The following is a 19,072-nucleotide window of genomic DNA, read 5'->3' on the forward strand; positions in this document are numbered from 1 at the left end:
TGAACACACTCTGACTCTTTCAATCATTCTGCTAAATGTCCTCACCTTTGAGGGACACTAAACAGAGGTATAGTGAGAGAGAAACAAGTGGTTAGGTGACTTGATTTTACTTAATTAGGTAATAATTATTGACCTAGCGAGCACGCTTGGAGCTGGAACCTTTCTGCATGGAGGGCTACAGGGCGCTTGGATGCACAGCCCTGGGGCAGGGAGAAGTGGATTTATCCCCTGGAGCTGCGCCCCCTAGTCCTCCACACCGAAGGCTCTGTGGGGGGTGCACAGGGCACAGTAGAGCCACCCATTGTTGAGCGCTGCGAGCCCCATCAGGGATGCCATGCGCCGCCTCCTCCAAGTGGCAGAAAAGTTTGAACTTGGCTGGCACGAGCCTGGGGCCCCATGTAGCTTGCAGATCGCGGTGGCACAGCAAGCTGCCATGAGACATGCATACAGACCAAAGCCTTGCAGATACTGCCACCTCTAAACTCTTCAGCCCTGAGCACCTCACCTCTGACCCCCAGCAGAGGAAGCAACATGGTCGGGAGTGGGTAAACTTCAGCTAAAACACATGCACAGTGAACCTGTAGGCTGACCTCACTCTTGGCATTCAGCTAAATTTGGGGAGAACCAACCCAATGCTAGCATGATACAACATCTTAGGGCACGATTGGCACTCCTTGGCACCAAGGCTACCATTTCAGCTTCTCTACAAGTGACCTCTCCAACTATGACCATAATTACCAGAGGTGGAGCCCTGACCAGTGCAGCTCCCAGGGGAGCATGGAGAGCCTGTGTAGCCTGACCTTACTAATGCCAGTAAATTTCCATTCCTCCCTAAACTAGCCCAAATCAGATTTGGCCTGCCTCACATGTGCAGAAAGGCCAGCTGTGACTGCTAATTGACCTTAACAGGTGACATAGCAACAGGAGGAACAGATCAGAAGGAAAATCATCACCCGGACCCTATTTTGAAGTGCGAGGTCCAACAAGAACCAAGTCACCTCCTGTTTCCTGGCTGCCTTCTAGAGTTTTCCCTCCCCAGAACACCTGCATGGCTGCCATCTTGTTGCCCAAATCACATATAAGCCCTGCCTCCCGTAGCTTGGTGAGTGGATCTGAGGAACCTCCTCCTGACTGCTTGCTCTGCGCATTGCAGTAAAGTTACTTTCTCAAAGACCAGTGTCCAGATAATTGGCAAGTCTGAGTGCGCCAGACAAGTACCCACACTTTATGGTTCAGTAACACCTGGAGCCTAGTACAGGATACCCACCTTGACATCTTCTTTCCCCTCCCAAGTCAACCAGCAACATTGACCAACTCAGCCACCTGTATAACAAAAGAGACTGCTTACAGCTCCTTCTCCACCAGTTCTAGCATCCTAGAGTATCTGCCTCCTGGCATCTCTGGTCAGGAATGTTCAGGCTCCATGGATACCACTTCTGCTCGAGGTAGCCTCCTGGAAGGGATGAGGCAGGCAGACATTTGCTATGTCAAGACAGTCTATGAGACTCGGAAGGGAGTCTCGGAAGAGTATGAGGTAATCTCTTCAGCCCTGCTTCTTCAAAATAGAGAGGCCCGAGCATCAGCAGAAGGTCAGAGCAATGATAAATACTATAATGTTCCTTGGGGCAAGAGAGCTCCACCCTTATCCTGGAACCAGCAGTGCCCCAGTTCCTTGAAGACTGCTGCTGACAACCTGCCTCCTAAGGTGGGTGCACCCATTCCCCTAGCTCGGAGCGACAGATATGTAGCCATCTGGCACTGTGACCAACCCAGCTCCTGGTCTAGCCTTGATCAGAAATGGCTCTGCCAGCCTCAGGCAAACTCGTCAGGCTCCCTGAAGTCTCTGTTCATAAAGGAACAGCTGCATACTGTACTAGAGAAGAGTCTATAGAGCAGCCCCCGGTGAAGCCCAAGCATAATTATACCCAGAAGGTGCAACCAGGCCAACCTCTGCTCCCGACTGTCAGGTTCCTTGTACCTTCCATGGAGCTACACTTTGCCCAGGCGCCCCGCCTTCTAGGAACAGTAATGGTATGCTCTACCCTGTACTGGCCAAGGAGAGTGGATATACAGCTCCTCAGACAGCTTGTGACAAGATGGCTACCTTTGGTGAGAACTGGAATCAAAGTGGGTCTAGCAGGCCTGGGTTTGCCTTCTACCAGCCTCTAGAACATGACTTACTGTCCCCAGTGGAGAGGAAACCAGAAACTACAGCCAAGTTGGTCCCCTACAAAGTCCATTTCCCATCAGTTCCTGAAAATGAGGAGGATACCTCCCTGAGGAGACATCTCACATCTCCCCAAGGCAACAGCCCACTTTCCAACAAGAGAAAGAGCACCCACAGCAACAAACCGTATTCTGATCACCACAGCATCAAACTCCCTCAGGCTCTGGCCCGGCAAGTGGAAGACAAGATATCTTCCAGGCCCTCAGAGCCCTGGGAGGTGGATTTCCAGGACAACCACAATGGCAACTTCCAGAGGCGGCAGGAGAGAGAAGGTCTAGGCCAGAGCCTGTAAAGAAACTTTGGCAAGATCAAGTCAGCCTTCTCATCTCTCCACAACATTCCAGAAAGTCCAAGAAGGCAGCCTGAAGCTAGGAGGGGGATCTCAGGAAGGCTACCCAGATGGCAAACCAGCCTCTATATTCAACACCAAGGCTTAGGACCCTGGAAGGAAAGTCGGTCGTGACCACAGGAGCCATCTGGACAGGCCAGTTTCCTAGCCAAAACTTGAGGAAAGAACTAGCGTTTCAGTCTCTTTCCATAGTTCAGATGCAAGATAGGAAGAGTCCTCCTTCCCACCACTCCAGCAGCCATCCGGTCTGGGCCAAAGGAGGCTTAGCTCAGGCATTGCCTCAGCTTTGCAGGGCTTTCAGTACCTGAAGTCCCACAACTCGGTGCTGGAGAAGGTTTCCAAAATAGATCAGTGAGAGCAAGGGAGCCAGAGACCCTCAAGTGTAGGCTGTTCCAGTTGTGGTCAGACCTATAGGCCCAACAGGACATTCTTAACATCCAGTATTTCTGGGAATGAGGCAAGAGTCAATATTCATTTTTCTGAATCCATTGAACCTCTAGGCAATGGGGAGCAGCACTTAAAAACGGAGGGACAAAGCTGGAAGGGGTTTCCTGGCAGCCATGTGGGCAACAGCTGAGGAGGGGTACAAATGGAGGTAGAGGCCCCCCACTATGAGGAGGTGAACCCCCTAGGCTGGATGCTCACCTCCTTTGCAACCAGAGCACCTTTCAGCTCTTCAGGGAGGCTGAGAAGGCAGCTGTGTGGCTGGATGACAGCCTGTCACTCTCAAGTCTCCCCTGGGGGATGCCCCCTTCAGCTGCGCTTACCAGAACAGCATCAAGGATGCGCAGTCCCTTGTCCTGCGGGCCACCTCCTTTCGACCGAGGAACCTCAAATGGGGGGTGCCTGGGGTATCCAGGCCCCGGCATACCCGTCACTCCTTGGCCTTCGTGAGACTGCGGATTCCCAAGCGCCAGAGGTGGCCTCCATGTGCCCACACACGCCAAGTGGGCAGCACAGCGTGACCCCGGCCTAGAACAAACTGGCCCAGCCACGCCCCCTACTGCTTGGGAGGGGCACACCGGCACCGGACCCCCTAGCAGAAGAAGCGTTCCTAGTCAGAGTCCTAGAAGATGAACTAGGTAGGGGCTTCAGAGGAGAGCAAGCCAACGCCCTTGGGTCCCCAGAGGAAGGGGCTGCGTTTTCTGGAGACCACCATGGCGGACTGCCGCCTGATCTTCGAATGCAATGGGAAGGCCTGATGGACGCTCAGCCTGTAAGGGCCCGGAGCTGAAGCAGTGCCAGCAGAGCATCCTGGCTGACTACATTCAGTGCAGCACCGGCAAGCGGCCCTCCTCCTCCAGCGGCTGTGTTTTCTAGGAGCCCAGAGCTCTGCAGGAGCGCGCTCAGAGGGCCTATCTTCAGCCTGGCCTGGCGGCGCGGGAAGGCCCTGGCTTCGCTGAGGTCTCCAGCCTTCAGTCACTGCAGGTGCCGAGCCTGCAGCCCCGCAGGGAGGCCTTCCTCTGCTGTCCCCGGCGCCGGTGGCTGAGGGGGAGCTCCCACGGGCTCTTCAGAATCGCAGCAGATTTTGCCAGAAGCCACCTTCTCTGGGAACAGCAGCTTGGGGACCACCAGGCCTGAAGGGAGCCGATCAGGGACAAGTTGCTTGGTGGAGCCAACTGCAGGCCTCGGGGTTCCCAAAGGGTGGACAGGACCCCTGGGGAGTCATCCTCCTGGGGAACCACAGCTGGGAGGACTGGGAAGTCCAAGTCAGCCGAGGACCTGCCAGAGCAGTCGGAGGTTCTGGACGTCCCTCCCCACATGCAGTCCAGGTCATCCCCCACCGTAGACAAAAAGCACCATGATATGCTTTTGTGGCTTACAGTAGCTTTGGTCTTCTTGTGAAGGATCCATGCTCCTTGGCTGGCCCTGGATCTAGGTCACTCAGTAGTTCAGAAAGAGCCCGTGAAGAGAAGCCACTGCTCTCACACCATCCTAGCCCTTGTTGGGGTGGTGCAGGCTACAGAGCAATTGGTGGCACCTCAGTTCCCAGTGAATGTCCTGTAACCCCAGACCCTTAGAGACAAGCTAGCAGGACACCTTGCCCCAGGCCACCTCCAGCAGGAATGCAGGGCCATCTTACAGACACCAGGATGTGACCACTGACCCCACTCAGCTCCACTCTGCCTTCTACTGTGCCCTCCACCTAATGCTCACAGGTTACTACTGACCAGCAGGCTGAGAAGGATGGTCAGGCAGCATGACACCCTCTTTCACCCTGCACCCCTACAATAACCCCCCAAAGCAACAGTCCCAGCCTGACCCAACCTCCAAGTCTCAGAGGCCCGGAATCCACCAGCCCAGAGAATAGGATGGAGGAGAGGATGAGGAAAAAGTTCTTGCTGCCTCAGAGTCCTCCTCTCCCTCAAGTAAAATGGGCCTAGCAGTCCAAGAGGACAGCCTTCCTGAGGAATCCTTGTCGCTGAAGTTTGTAAACCTGAAGGACTATAAAAAAAAAGCAGTCTTCCAAGGTCAGGCAGCACTTCTGACCCTGACACGCCTGTTGGGGCCCCAAGAAGTCCAGGGAGGATCTCCCTCTGAATATCCAAGTTGGTACTGCATGCCTCCCCACCACCTTGGGAGGATTATGACGACGAAGTTCTTGTGAAGGTCTTGCAACCCAGTGCCACTTCCAGCCCCACATTTGAAGCTCTTCCCCACCCCTACCTCCTCCACTGAGCCTGGAAACCCTGGTGAATAGCTTGGATGACTTTCCTTCACCCCCTCCCCAAGCTGTGTGTGAGGAACAGCCGAACAGTGAAGCTTATGAGGATCCCCATATCAGCAGCTCTAGCTAATTTTCCAAGGTGTTGACTGCAAAAGAAAGACCAGTGCCTGGTACAACCCATTTGGTGGGTAGGCAGATTCTGGATTCTACACCCCAAGCTTCTATCAAGGCTTCGGCGGCCAATGTGGCCAACCTGCCCTCCATCATAGGTGACCAACTCCAGCTGGCTGGGTCTCTTGGCAAACAGCCAAGTCCAGGGCGACCACTCCCATCTGGGCCCAAAGCCTCATTCACGATCCACTCAGTGGAACTCAGAGTTTAGAAAAGAAGACATCACAACAGAGGCTCTAACCAAGGAAATTATTCAACAAGACAAATGTCTGGCAGACATTTTGGATCCAGACTCCAGAATGACGACAGCTATGGAACTGATGAAAGGTTTGTTTCCCCAAGATGTTAACTTGATGAAGGAAAACAGCATAAAGAGGAAGACCATGGAGTGAGCTGTCAACTTCCCAGGATGCAAAGATAAGAGAAGTGAAGACAGGGAAATGGTGGGCATGTTGGTCAACTATCTTGCTTACTACAGTGTGTCCGCCTCCAAGGCTGAGCTTCTGAACAAAATCAAAGATATGCCGGAAGAGGTGAATGAGGAAAAGGAGGAGGCAGATGTCGATGAAAAGAAGGTGGAGTTCACTGGAATCCTCACCCGCAAGCATGAGACCCTCCAGAAGGTGAAAGGGAGTCTGCTGATGGACATCAAGCTCAATAACACTTTTGGAGAAGAGGTGAAGGCTTTGATCTGTGAGCTCTGCAAGCCCAATGAGTTTGTCAAGTACAGGATGTTCATAGTGGACTCGGACAAAGTGGTAAACCTGCTGCTTTCCCTCTCGGGTCGCCTGGCCCATGTTGAGAACATCCTTAGTGGCCTTGGGGAAGATGCCAGTAATGAAGAACGGAGCTCTCACATGAGAAGAGAAACGTCCTGGCTGGGCAGCATGAGGATGCATGGGAGCTCAAGGAGAACCGCGATTGAAGAGAACAGGTGGTGCTGGACATCCTGGCCAATTACCTTTCAGAGGAGTAACTCCAGGACTACCAGCATTTTGTGAACATGAAGTCAACACTCCTCACTGAGCAGCGAAAGCTGCATGACAAGTTCAAACTGTGCCAGGAGCAGGTCAAGTGTCTGCTGGAGAGCCTTCCCTCAGATTTCACTCCCAAGGGCAACGAACCCTGCAAGCAAAACGGCTCCTGCTGGGGGATGTACTTTCAGTAGTATTTATCCAGCATTAACCTCTCCACTTTAACCTCTTCTAGAACACCCAACCAAAAGATCGCCCTTTCTCTCAACACTGTTTATTCTGAAAAGTGTTTCAATACGAAACACCGTTTAAACTGTATGGATTATTGGGGTTTTTTTTGGATAAAAGGAAACAAATTCTGTTGAGGAAAAACCTTTTTTTTCTTCTCTCCTTTCATGACTGATCCTCTGAGAACTCGATACTACTGGGAATTTACCTCCTTTCTATTGTTATTTTGTAGTGGAAATAAAATTAATGAAACTGTGAGAACTGGTTGGAGGGTGTTTGATTGATCACTTTATTTTGAATAGGCTGAGGCAACATAGATCAGTGTGTGCCACCCTCAGGAATGTATCCACAATAGCCTTCCTTTCTGGTGGGCACAGTATCCTGATGGCAGGGTACAAGTCCTCATTAACGAAGGGTCTGCAACATAAAGCCATAAAAAGACAGGCACATACACATGCACACACACACACCCTGAGAGAAAGAATTGTAAAAGCTTGAACATTATTATTTATATTTTTAAAAATGAAAAAAGATCATTTTGTTTGCGTGCTAACCACTTATTTGATTCTATTTTGTGGTGGAGAAAGACAATTATGTTTGAGCTTTGTATTTTTTGAAAATCTTAATGAAAATTAAAAATTCCAAACAGTAAAAAAAATTATTATTGACCTATATAACAGCATTTTTAAGTTCCCGGATCACATATTTACTTAGGGAAACTATAAGGAAAGATAATACTTAAGGTGCTTGGGATGGATTAAGGCAGAATCCCTAGCCATGGATATGACTTCAGAAAGGTCTCTGATGTGCAAAAGAATCACCTACAATGCCAAAAACTTCACTCTTCATAGTTTTGTGTCTTTATCTTAAGGCCTTGTTATTGTTGCTGTGGTAAGTTGACGTTGAGTGGATTCTGACCCATAACAACCCCGTGTGTTACAGAGTAGAATTGTGACATAGGATTTTCTTGGCTGTAATCATTAGTACAGGTTAGAATGCAAAATGCCATAGTAGGTGGGGCAATATACTGAAATATCATTAAAGCAGATATTTACAGAACTTCACAAGTTAAAGAGTGGCAATGTACTCTAACAGAAGTGTCTTAGGTCTAGTTTCCTGAAAGTAGAGTCTGAGATGGTTAACTGGTATAGTGAGTGAATGTTCTCAGGTGCAAACTGTGAGGCAAGCCAGGACTGCACAAGGGAAGGAGAACCTCAGTCTGATCTCATGGAGGGGCTCTGGAGTAAGAAAGACTCCAAGGAGTTGAGGAAAGAGGTTGGTCTTTTGCACCCCATATAAGCCAGCCCCCCTTCTACCTACCACCTCTATCCTGTCTGTGTAATTTGAAATCTCCCCCTCCCGGACATTTCCAGTAGAGGTGGCTTCCAGGGCATCAGAGTAACTCCTGGGAGAGGTTATAGTTGTGAATCAGCAGCACTCTGACTCATAACAGCAGAGGGAAAGGGGGAATGCATCACCATTAGCATCAACTACAAAAAAGTTTGGACAAAATGCTCTGAGGGAACAGACAGGAAAAAGATTATTTTCACCTGGTGGAGAGGTAATTTTTTGGTTAGTAGCACCATAATATGAATAAGGTACTGAAGAGTTAAATTTTATAAAGGAATGTTGGAGAGGGGAGGGGAAGTGGGAAGGAGAGAGAGAGAGAGAAAGTATCAAAGGAGAAAAGAATGAATGGATTAACCAAAATCAAACCAAACCTATTGCAATCTAGTCAATTTCAAATCTCAATGACCCTGTAGGACAGAGTATAACTGCCCATAGTGTTTCCAAGGCTTACAGAAGCTGACTGCCACATCTTCCTCCTGCAGATCTGCTGGTGAGTTTGAACCACCAACCTTTCCTTAGCAGCCAAGTGCTTTCCCACTGCACCACCAGGGCTCCTATGGAATGGATTGCCTATGTCAAAACATGCTATGGTGTTTAAAAAGTTTAACTGTGTAGAGTTTTATAATCATTCATCAGAATAGGAATAAGTAACATTGATATGATGGCTAGATTAGTTACATGTATTTTCTCCCTGGAATACTATAATTTAAAACCAGCTTTGGGGCTTTTTAAGTAATAAGTTTGTGTCTTTAGCCTATTAAGCACTTCTTAAAACCACAGGCTATCATTTGATAGGTTGCCATAAGATGAACAGTGTCTTCTCTGCAAACATCTCAGATCAACCATCTTGAGAGGTGAATATTTTCCTGTGAGGTATGGCAGGCAGGGGTAGAGATAATTGGAAATTTACGTGGAGAAGTTTTCCAATAGCCTTGTTGATGAACAGTCCTCGGAAAAAGGTCATTTTTCCACCAGTGCTAGTAAAGCAGAGATTTGGAGCACAAATATTTATTTGAAAAACTTGATTTAAAAAATTCCTTCATTGTATGCTAGTTCTAACATCTGGTCCCACACTTACCAGAGCAGTATTAGCATAAATAAATTAGCACTTTTCTATCTCATCTTTCTGTGTTCTGACTTGCACAGTAACTCATATATCTATTTTTGAGGAACATTAGTTTTTGCCAAGGTATTTATAAAATTACATTAGTGTTATTCCTTATGAATTTAACCTGAGATGATTAAAGGATGGGCCCTTTAGAGATACTAATGACTTTTTCAAAAGGAAGGCATAAAAACTTACCCAAAGATCAAGTTGATTTTTATTACTGTAATTTTGTTTGGTTCTTTCTTTTTTAAACATGGGTAAATTAAGTGACTGTAAGTTTGCCAAAAAAGTGAATAAACTGATGAAAAGTTCAGGGTAAAGCCTTCAAGTATTTATCAAATTCCAGGCTTGGGGCCTGCCTCCCTCTGTAGCACTTGTGTTCTGTTTTTCCCTGTCAGAAATCATGTTTTTCCATCTTGTTTGGCTCAGCATATTAGGCAAATCATGGTTTGAATTATACACATCATTTTATAAAATGATAAGATTCAGTGGTTCTTTTCTTAAAGACACAGTAGCTACGTATTTCTTCCTCAAAGAACACCACACCCTGTATCATAATACCCATACTTTTGGCAGTGGAATATTCATGACCTTTGTCATAACTACTTGGTCTGGCTAGAGCTTTAGTTTTTGAACCAGAGTCATAATATTAAGTATCTTATACAAAGGACTGTTAAGAAATTAATGTGAACTACATTTAATTTTTACAAGTCTTTACTTTGTATCCTTAGATAAAATATCATTAGAATTCTGGCAGATATAACATTGCAAGAAGTGAACAGTCTTCATGCAATTACTCTGAAACAAAACTGCTCTCAAAGTGTAGTGATACGGAATTTTTGTTAAAAAAAATTTGAAATTTCTCTACAACAAAGTAGGATTATTACAGTTAAAGTATCATCTTGTTTCTATTTTCCCCTGTTACTAAGACAATGTATCTGTACTCTCTTTTCCAAATTCTCCCAATTAGATTACATGATATATTCTCACAGTCAATGTTGCCACTTGCTTGTCTCTCATCAGCCCTTCATTTCTGGCTATGGATGCTCTCTGGTAACACCACTGACCTTCTAATCGCTGACATCAGTGGATTCTCTGCACACTGTGTGACCTCACAGCTCTGGGAGCTTTTGACCCAGTGGATTTTCCCTTTACCTCCTTCCCATCTGTCCCTAAAGTCTCTCTTCTGGTTGGGGCAATTCTGTTTCTTGTGAAATCTCCGCTTCCTTCCCTACATTGCTCCTGAGCTGTCTTCTGCTGGCCTCCCTTATATAGGAGCCCTTCTTCTTCAGGACTCTTTTATTAACTATGCAGTGCAGGCATTAAGAGCATTAGAGTCAGAAAAAAACCTAGGTTTGAATTCTGATTCTGCTGACTATTTACTGTATGGCTTGGAGAAAATTATTTAAAATTTCAGATGTTCTATTATCTTATGTATAAATTGAAACTGTAATATTTTTTCCTTATTTAACAATGATCTTGTAGAATTAGGTGATTTTTTGGAAAAAAGTACTTTATACAGGATGGACATGTATAATAAACTCACAAAAAATGGAGTTTTTTTTTCTATCTCTGGATAAATACATCTATATTCACTAGGTTGTAAACTTCATGAAGGCAGATACACCTGTTTCATTTTTAACACCAGAATGAGTGCATGGCATATAACAAGCTCTCACTAAATGGTTGCTGAATAAATGAATGGTTATCCAGAGAAAAAACTTTCAGTGAAATGTTAGATATTTTGGAGTCGGCCCCATGCACAACTGGATGAAATGTTGACCAGTCCTGCGCTATCTCCACAATCGACTGAAGATTGGACCATTGTGATCCATAGGGTCATTGTTGGCTGATTTTCATATGTGGATCGTACATTTCCTCCCAGTCTGTCTTAGTCTGGAAGAACCACTGAAACCCATTCACCATAACAGCAACACACAAGCTTCTACTAACAGTCAGGTGTTGACTACTATCTTAGTCATCTAGTGCTGCTATAACAGAAATACCACAAGTGGATGGCTTCAACAAAGAGAAATTTATTCTCTCACAGTCTAGTAGGTTACAAGTCCAAATTCAGGAAGTCAGCTCCAGGGTAAAGCTTTCTCTGTTGACTCTGGGAAGAATGTCCTTGTCATCAGTCTTCCCTTGTTCTAGGAGCATCTCAGCGCAGGAACCTCAGGTCCAAAGGACACACTCTGCTCCTGGCACTGCTCTCTTGGTGGTATAAGGTCCTCATGTCTCTCAGCTCACTTCTCTCTTTTATACTCAAAAGAGATTGGCTTAAGACACTATCTAATCTTATAGACCTCATCAATATAACTGCCACTAATCCATCTTATTACATTATAGTGATAGAATTTACAACACAAAGGGAAATCACATCAGATGATAAAATGGTAGACAATCATACAATACTGGGAATCATAACCTAGCCAAGTTGACAGATATTTTGGGGGGACACAATTCAATCCATTACAACAACATATGAAGTACATTGTTGTTGTTATTAGGTGCCATTGAGTTGCTTTGGACTCATAGCAACTCTGTGTACAACAAAACACTGCCTGGTTTTGCACCATCCTCACAAATGTTATATTTGAGTCCATTGTTGCAGCCACGGTGTCGGTCCATCTCTTTTTTGCTCATCCTCTACTTTGCTAAGAATGATGTCCTTCTCCAGGGAATGCTCCCTTCTGATAACATGTGCAAAGTACACAAGACAAAGTCTTGTGATCTTTGCTTCCAAGTACCCTGGCTGTACTTCTTCCAAGACAGACTTGTTCATTCTTCTCACATTGCACGGTATATTCAATATTCTTTGCCAACACCATAATTTAAATTCATCAATTCATCTTCAGTCTTCCTTATTCATTGTCAAGCTTTCGCATGCACATGAGGCGATTGAACATACCATGGCTTTGATCAGTTGCACCTTAGTCCTCAACTGACATCTTTGCTTTTTAACACTTTAAAGAGTTCTTTTGCAACAAAATGGCTCAATGCAAAACATCATTTGACTTCTTGACTACTACTTCCATGGGTGTTGATTGTGGATCCAAGTAATATGAAATCCTTGACCACTTCAATATATTCTCCATTTATCATGATGTAGCTCATTAGTCCAGTTGTGAGGATTTTTGTTTTCTTTATGTTGAGGCATTATCCATACTAAACGTTGTAGTCTTTGGTCTTCATCAGTAAGTGTTTCAAGCCCTTCGCTTGCAGCATGCGAGGTTGTTTCATCTGCACATTGCAGGTTGTTAATGAGTCTTCTACTAATATTGATGCTACATTGTTCATCATATAGTCCAGCTTCTCAGATTATTTGGTCAGCATACAGCATACAGATCGAATAAGTATGCTGAAAGTGTACAACACTGACCACACCTTTCCTGATTTTAGACCATGCAGTATCCCCTAGTTCTGTTCAAACGACTGCCTCTTGTTCTGTGTACAGGTTCTGAATGAGCACAATTAACTGTCTGGAACTCCCATTCTTTGCCTTGTTATCCATAATTTGTTATGATCCACACAGTCAAATGCCTTTGCATAGTCAATAAAACACAGGTAAACATCCTTCTGCTTTTCACTGCTTTCAGCCAAAATACGTCTGACATCAGTAATGATATCTCTTGTTCCACGTCCCTTTCTAAATCTGGCTTGAATTTCTGGCAGTTCCCTGTTGATGTACCGTTGCAACCATTTTGAATTACCTTCAGCAAAGTTTTACTATACATAAGGTACATTAGCAGGAAACAAACCCTGGTCTACTGCATGGAAGATGAGAACTCTACCACTGAAACACCAATGCCCCTTGAAATGCCCTATTTCAGTGAAATAATGACTCGAAAATTTAACTGCCTATTCTGATTTGTCATCTAAACTGTACACCAATATTTCCAAGCCCTTATTCTATATCTCTCTGGATATCCTATAGTCATTTCAAGGTAAACATGCACATTTCCCAACCTATGCCGCCTATCCCTGCTATGGCACCATCCATTAACTGGATACCATCCTAGTCTATCTTTCTCTCTGGCATTCTGTATCTAGCTGGTTCCCAAGTACTAATTATCTTTAGAATTTACTTCCTTTCCTCTATTTCTACTAATTCTTTTATGTGTATATTTGTAAAATCAGCTACATTTCTTTTTGTCTCTTTCCAAAACGTTCCCTACAGTGAGTTTTATCAAACTCAAAATCACCCTCGTTTTACAACTGAAATAACAAAAAACCCTATAGATAGAGCATTGCTCACAGTCTTATCAGTGAGACAGTGGCAGAGTTGAATATAGATTTTTTAAAATTCATTTTAATAGGAAAAGCTCAAAACACTCTTTTGCCCTTTCCCTCAATTCTTCTTTAAGTTGTGTTTCAGGTGAAAGTTTACAATGCAAACTAGTTTCTCATTCAAAAATTTATACACAAATTGTTTTGTGACATTGGTTGCAATTCCCCTGATGTGTCAGCACTCTTCCCCACTCCCTTTCCACCCTGAGTTCTCTGTGTCCTTACGTCCAGTTTTCCTGTCCCTTTCTGCCTTCTACTATTTCCTTATGGGTGGATGTTACCCATTTGGTCTCATATACTTGATTAAACTAAGAAGAACTTTCCTCACGTGTATTATTATTTTTTTGTTTTATAAGCCTGTCTAATATTTGGCTGAAAGGCAGACTTTAGGATTGGCTTCAGTACTGAGTTAGCATGGTATCTGGGGCCATATTCTCAGGGACTCCTCCAGTCTCTGTCAGACCAGTAAGTCTAATCTTTTATTGTGAATTTGGATATTTTTTCTACATTTTCTCCTGCTCTATAGGGACCCTCTATTGTGATCCTTGTCAGAGCTATTGGTGGTTGTAGCCTGGCACTGTCTAGTTCTTCTGGGCTGAGGTTGGTGGAAACTGTTGTTTACGTGGCCCATGTCCTTTGGACTAATATTTTCCATGTGTCTTTGGCTTTCTTCATCCTCCTTTGCTCAGAACATGATGGGACCAATAGAGACCTCTTAGATGGCTACTTGCAAGCTTTTAATATCCCAGACTCTGCTCACATATTAGGGTGTAGAACATTTTCTATATAAACTATTATGCCAGTTGACCTAGATGTCCCCTGAGACTATGGTCTCTACCTCTCAGCCCTAGTAACTCCATCCCTCAAGGTGTTTGGATGTGTCTAGGAAGCTTCTATGATTTTGGCTTGGTCAAGTTGTTCTGGCTTCCCTTATATTGGGTGTTGTCTTTCCCTTCACCAAAGTTAACACTTGTCTACTATGTGGTTAGTGATTTCTCTCTTCCCCATGCCTCCTGTCACTCATAACCATCAAAGATTGTGTTTTTCTGTGTGTAAACCTTTTCTTGGGTTTTATAATAGTGGTTTCATACCATATTTGTCCGTTTGTGATTGACATATTTCACTCATCATAATGCCCTTCAGAATCATTCATGTTGTAAGATGTTTCACTGATTCGTCACTGTTCTTTATCATTACATAGTATTCCATTGTGTGTATGTATCATAATATACTTATTCATTCATCTGTTGATGGGCACTTAGGTTGTTTCCACCTTTTTTCTATTGTGAATAAGGCTGCAAAGAACATGGCTGTGCATGTGCCTACTCGTGTGATGGCTCTTTTCTCTCTAGAATATATTGCCAGCAGTGGAATTGCTGAATTGTATGGTATTTCTATTTCTAGCTTTTTATGGAGGCACCATATTGTTTTCCATAGTGGTTGCACCATTTTACATTCTGACCACCTGTGCATAAGAGTTCCAGTCTCCTTGCTACCTGTCCAAAATTTGTTTTTTTCTGTTTGTTTTTTATTAGTGTCAGAAATATTTGCGTGAGATGGTATCTCGTGATAGATTTTTGTTTGTTTTGCGTTTCTCTAGTGCCCTATGATTACGAGCATTTTCTCATGTGTCTATTAGCTGCCTGAATGTCTTCTTTGGTGAAGCGTTTGTTCATATCTTTTGCCAGTTTTTAAATAGGATTGTTTGTCTTTTTGTTATTGAGGTGTTGAAGTATGCTATAGATTTTAGAAATTAAACCCTTGTCTGAGATACCATAGCCAAAGATTTTTTTCCAGTCTGTACATTCTCTTTTTTCTCTTTTGGTGAAGTCTTTTGATGAGCGTAAGTTTACTTTTTAGGTGCTCCAAGTTATGTAGTTTATCTTCTGGTGTCTGTGAATTATTAGTTATGGCGTATTTTCTCTTTATGCCATGTATTAGGGCCCCTAGCATTGTCCTTATTTTTTCTTCCATGATCTTTGTGATTTTCGGTTTTATATTTATGTCTTTGAACCATTATGAGTTAGTTGTCATGTATGGCGTGAGGTAGGGGTCCTGTTTCATTTTTTAAATAGATGGACATCCATTTATGCCAGCACCATTTGTTAACAAGACTGTCTATTCTCCATTTGATAGACTTTGGCCCTTTGTCAAATATTGGCTGCTCACAGATGGATAGATTTACATCTGAATTCTCGATTCTCTTCCATAGGTCTACATGTCTGTTGTACAAGTATTAGGCTGTTTTGACTATTGTGGCTGTATAATAGGTTCTGAGATCAGGTAGTGTGAGGCCTCCCACTTTGTTCTTCTTCATTAACTTTGCTCATACATGGCCTTGTCCCTTTCCATAGAAAGTTGGTGATTTGGTTGTCCATATCTTTAAAGAATGCTATCAGAATTTGGATCGGGATTAAATTGTATTTGTAGATCACTTTGGGGAGTATTGACGTTTTCACAATGTTGAGTCTTCCTATCCATGAGCATGGTATGTTTTTCTACTTAGATAGGTCTCTTTTGGTTTCTTGCAGTAGTGTTTTGTAGTTTCCTTTGTATAGGGTTTCCATCCCTGGTTAGATTTATTCCTAAGTGTTTTATCTTCTTAGGGGCTATTGTAAATGGCATTGATTAGATGAATTCCTCTTTGAAGTCTCTTTGTTCATGTAGAGGAATCCAGCTGATTTTTGTATGTTAATCTTGTAACCTACTACTCTGTTGAAATCTTCTATTAGTTCCAGTAGGTTTCTTGTGGATGCTTTGGGGTTTTCTGTGTACAAGATCACATCGTCTGTGAATAGGTATAGTTTTACCTCTTCCATGCCAATTTGGATGTACTTTATTTATTTTCTTGCCCTATTGCTGTATCTAGGACCTCCAGCATGATGTTGAATAAGAGTGATGATAAAGAACATCCTTGTCCTGTTCCCATTCTCAAGAGGAATGCTTTCAGTGTCTCTGCGTTTAGAATGATGTAAGCTGTTGGTTTTTGCATAAATGCTGTTTGTTATGTAGAGGAAATTTCCCTTCTGTTCCTATTTTGTTGAGAGTTTTAATCAGGAATGCGTATTGGACTTTGTCAGATGCCTTTTCTGCTTCAATTGAGATGATCATGTGATTCTTTTGTTTTGTTAATGTGCTTGATTATGTTGATTGATTTTCTAATGTTGAACTATCCCTGAATAACAGGTATAAATCCCACTTGGTCATAAAGTATTATTATTATTTTTGATATTCTGTTAAAGTCTATTGGCTAGAATTTTCTTGATAATTTTTACTTCTATGTTCATGAGGCATATTGGTCTCTAATTTTCCTTTTTTGTAGCATCTTTGCCTGGCTTTGGTTTCAGGGTTATGTTGGCTTCATATAATGAATTCTGGAGTATTCCTTTTTTTTCTATGGTTTGAAATAATTTGAGTTATATTGGTGTGAACTCTTCTCTGAATCTTTGGTAGAATTCCCCAGTGAAGCCATCCAGGTCAGGGCTTTTTTGTTGGTGTTGGTGGGAGTTTTTTTATTACCTCTTCAATCTCTTATTTTGTTATGGGTTGGCTTAGTTTTTGTACCTCAGTTTGTGTTAGTTTGGGTAGTGTCTTGGTCATCTAGTGCTGCTATAACAGAAATACCACAAGTGGATGGCTTTAACAAACAGAAGTTTATTCTCTCTTTGTCCAGTAGGCTAGACGTCTAAATTCAGGGCTTCAGCACCAGGGGAAGGCTTTTTCTCTCTGTTGGCTTTCTCATCAATCTTCCCCAGGACTAGAAGCTTCTCCATGCAGGGATCCCAGGTCCAAAGAACATGCTCTGCTTCTGACACTGCTTTCTTGGTGGTATGAGGTCCTCTTCTCTGCTCGCTTTCCTTTCCTTTTTATTTCTTGAGAGATAAAAGGTGGTTCAAGCCACATCCCAGGGAAACTCCCTTTACATTGGATCAGGAATGTGACCTCGGTAAGGGTGTTACAGTCCCACCCTAATCCTCTTTAACATAAAATTACAATCACAAAATGGAGGACAACCACACAATACTGGGAATCATGGCCCAGCCAAATTGATACACACATTTTTTGAGGGACATAATTCAATCCATGACAGGTAGGTAGTGTGTTTCTAGAAATTCGTCCATTTCTTCTAGATTTTCCAGTTTGTTGGAGTACAGTTTTTCATAGTATTCTGTTATGACGATTTTATTTTAGTTGTGTCTGTTGTGATATCACCTGTGTCATTTCTTTTTGTGTTATTTGCTTCCTGTCCTGTTTTTCTTATGTCAGTTTGGTCACTGGTTTGTCTATTGTTTCATCTTTTCAAAGAACCAACTTTTGGTCTTGTTGATTCTTTCTATTGTTTTCGTTTTTGTTGTTCCCTATTTCATATATTTCTGCTCTAATCTTTATTATTTCCTTCGTTGTGATGCCTGTGGGCTGCTTTATGCAGTTTTCTTTCTGTATTTTAAGTTGTAGGGTTAGTGTTTTGTTTTTGTTCTTTCTTCTTATTTGATGTGTTTATTGCTATAATATGACCTCTAAACACTGCTTTTGCTGTGTCTCAAAGGCATTGGTAAAGTGAGTTTTCAATCTCATTTGATTCTACAAAATTTTTGGTCCATCCTTGATTCCTTCTATTACCCAGTAGGTTTGAACAAAGTGTGTTCAGTTTCCATGTATTTATTTTTTTTGTTGTTTCTTTTATTTATTTCTACTTTTATGGCATTGTGATCAGAGAAGATGCTTTGTATTTTTTCAATGCTTTGGATTTTGTTGAAGCTTGCTTTGTGGTCTAAAATGTGGTCTATTCTGGAGAATGTTCCATGTGTGTTGGAAATGTATAATTTGCTACTGTTGACTGGAGTGTTCTGTATATATCTTTGATGTTGAGAGGGTTGATTGTGGGATTTAGATCTTCTGTATCTTTGAGTTTCTGTCTAGATTTCTTTCCAACACATGTGGAAGTCTACTCTTACTGTGGAGCTGTATATTTCTATTTTCAATGCTTTTAGAGTTTATGTATTTTGGAGCCTGTCTTTGGGTGCATACTTACTTATTATGGTTATGCCCTCCTGGTGTATTGACACTTTAATCATTATAGAGTTACCTTCCTTATGCTTTATGGTGAATTTTGCTTTAAAGTCTATTTTATTGGAGATTAATATTGCCACTCCTACTCTCTTTTGGTTATTGTTTGCTTGATATATTTTTTCCGTCCTTTGAGGTTCAGTGTGTTTATGTCTCAGTAGTGTCTCTTGTAGACAACATATAGATGGATCTTTTTATATCCATTCTGCCACTCTCTGTCTTTTACTGGTGCCAAAACCAAACTAACCCATGTGCCGTTGAGTCGATAACAACTCATAGTGACGCTATAAGACAGGGTAGAACTGACCCCATAAGGCTTCCAAGGAGCGGCTGGAGGATTTGAACTGCTAATCTTTTGGTTAGTAGCTGTAGCTCTTAACCACTGCACCACGAGGCTTCTTTACTGGTGCATTTAGGCCATTTACATTCATTGTCATTATTGGTAGGTATGAATTTACTGCACTCCTTTTTTTTTGCTGCTGATGGATTCTTTGTCTGGCTTAATTTTTTATGCTGAGTTCTTTTTGTTTATAGATTTTCTTTTCATTTCTTTCATTATTGTTGATTTTATGCTTGCTGAGTTTTTATATTTTTCTTCTTTTTTATTTTGACAAAATGAATATGTTTATTTTTAATATAT

General features: G+C 42.9%; 1 pseudogene; it reads left to right on the top strand.

Annotated features, from left to right (window-relative positions):
* The first annotated feature begins 1,408 nt into the window (after window positions 1-1,408).
* On the top strand, window positions 1,409-6,614 carry LOC101353546 (protein Shroom3 pseudogene; annotated as a pseudogene).
* Window positions 6,615-19,072: the final 12,458 nt, after the last annotated feature.

The sequence above is a fragment of the Trichechus manatus genome, unplaced genomic scaffold (assembly GCF_000243295.1).
Source record: "Trichechus manatus latirostris isolate Lorelei unplaced genomic scaffold, TriManLat1.0 scaffold00020, whole genome shotgun sequence".
Classification (NCBI taxonomy): domain Eukaryota; kingdom Metazoa; phylum Chordata; class Mammalia; order Sirenia; family Trichechidae; genus Trichechus; species Trichechus manatus.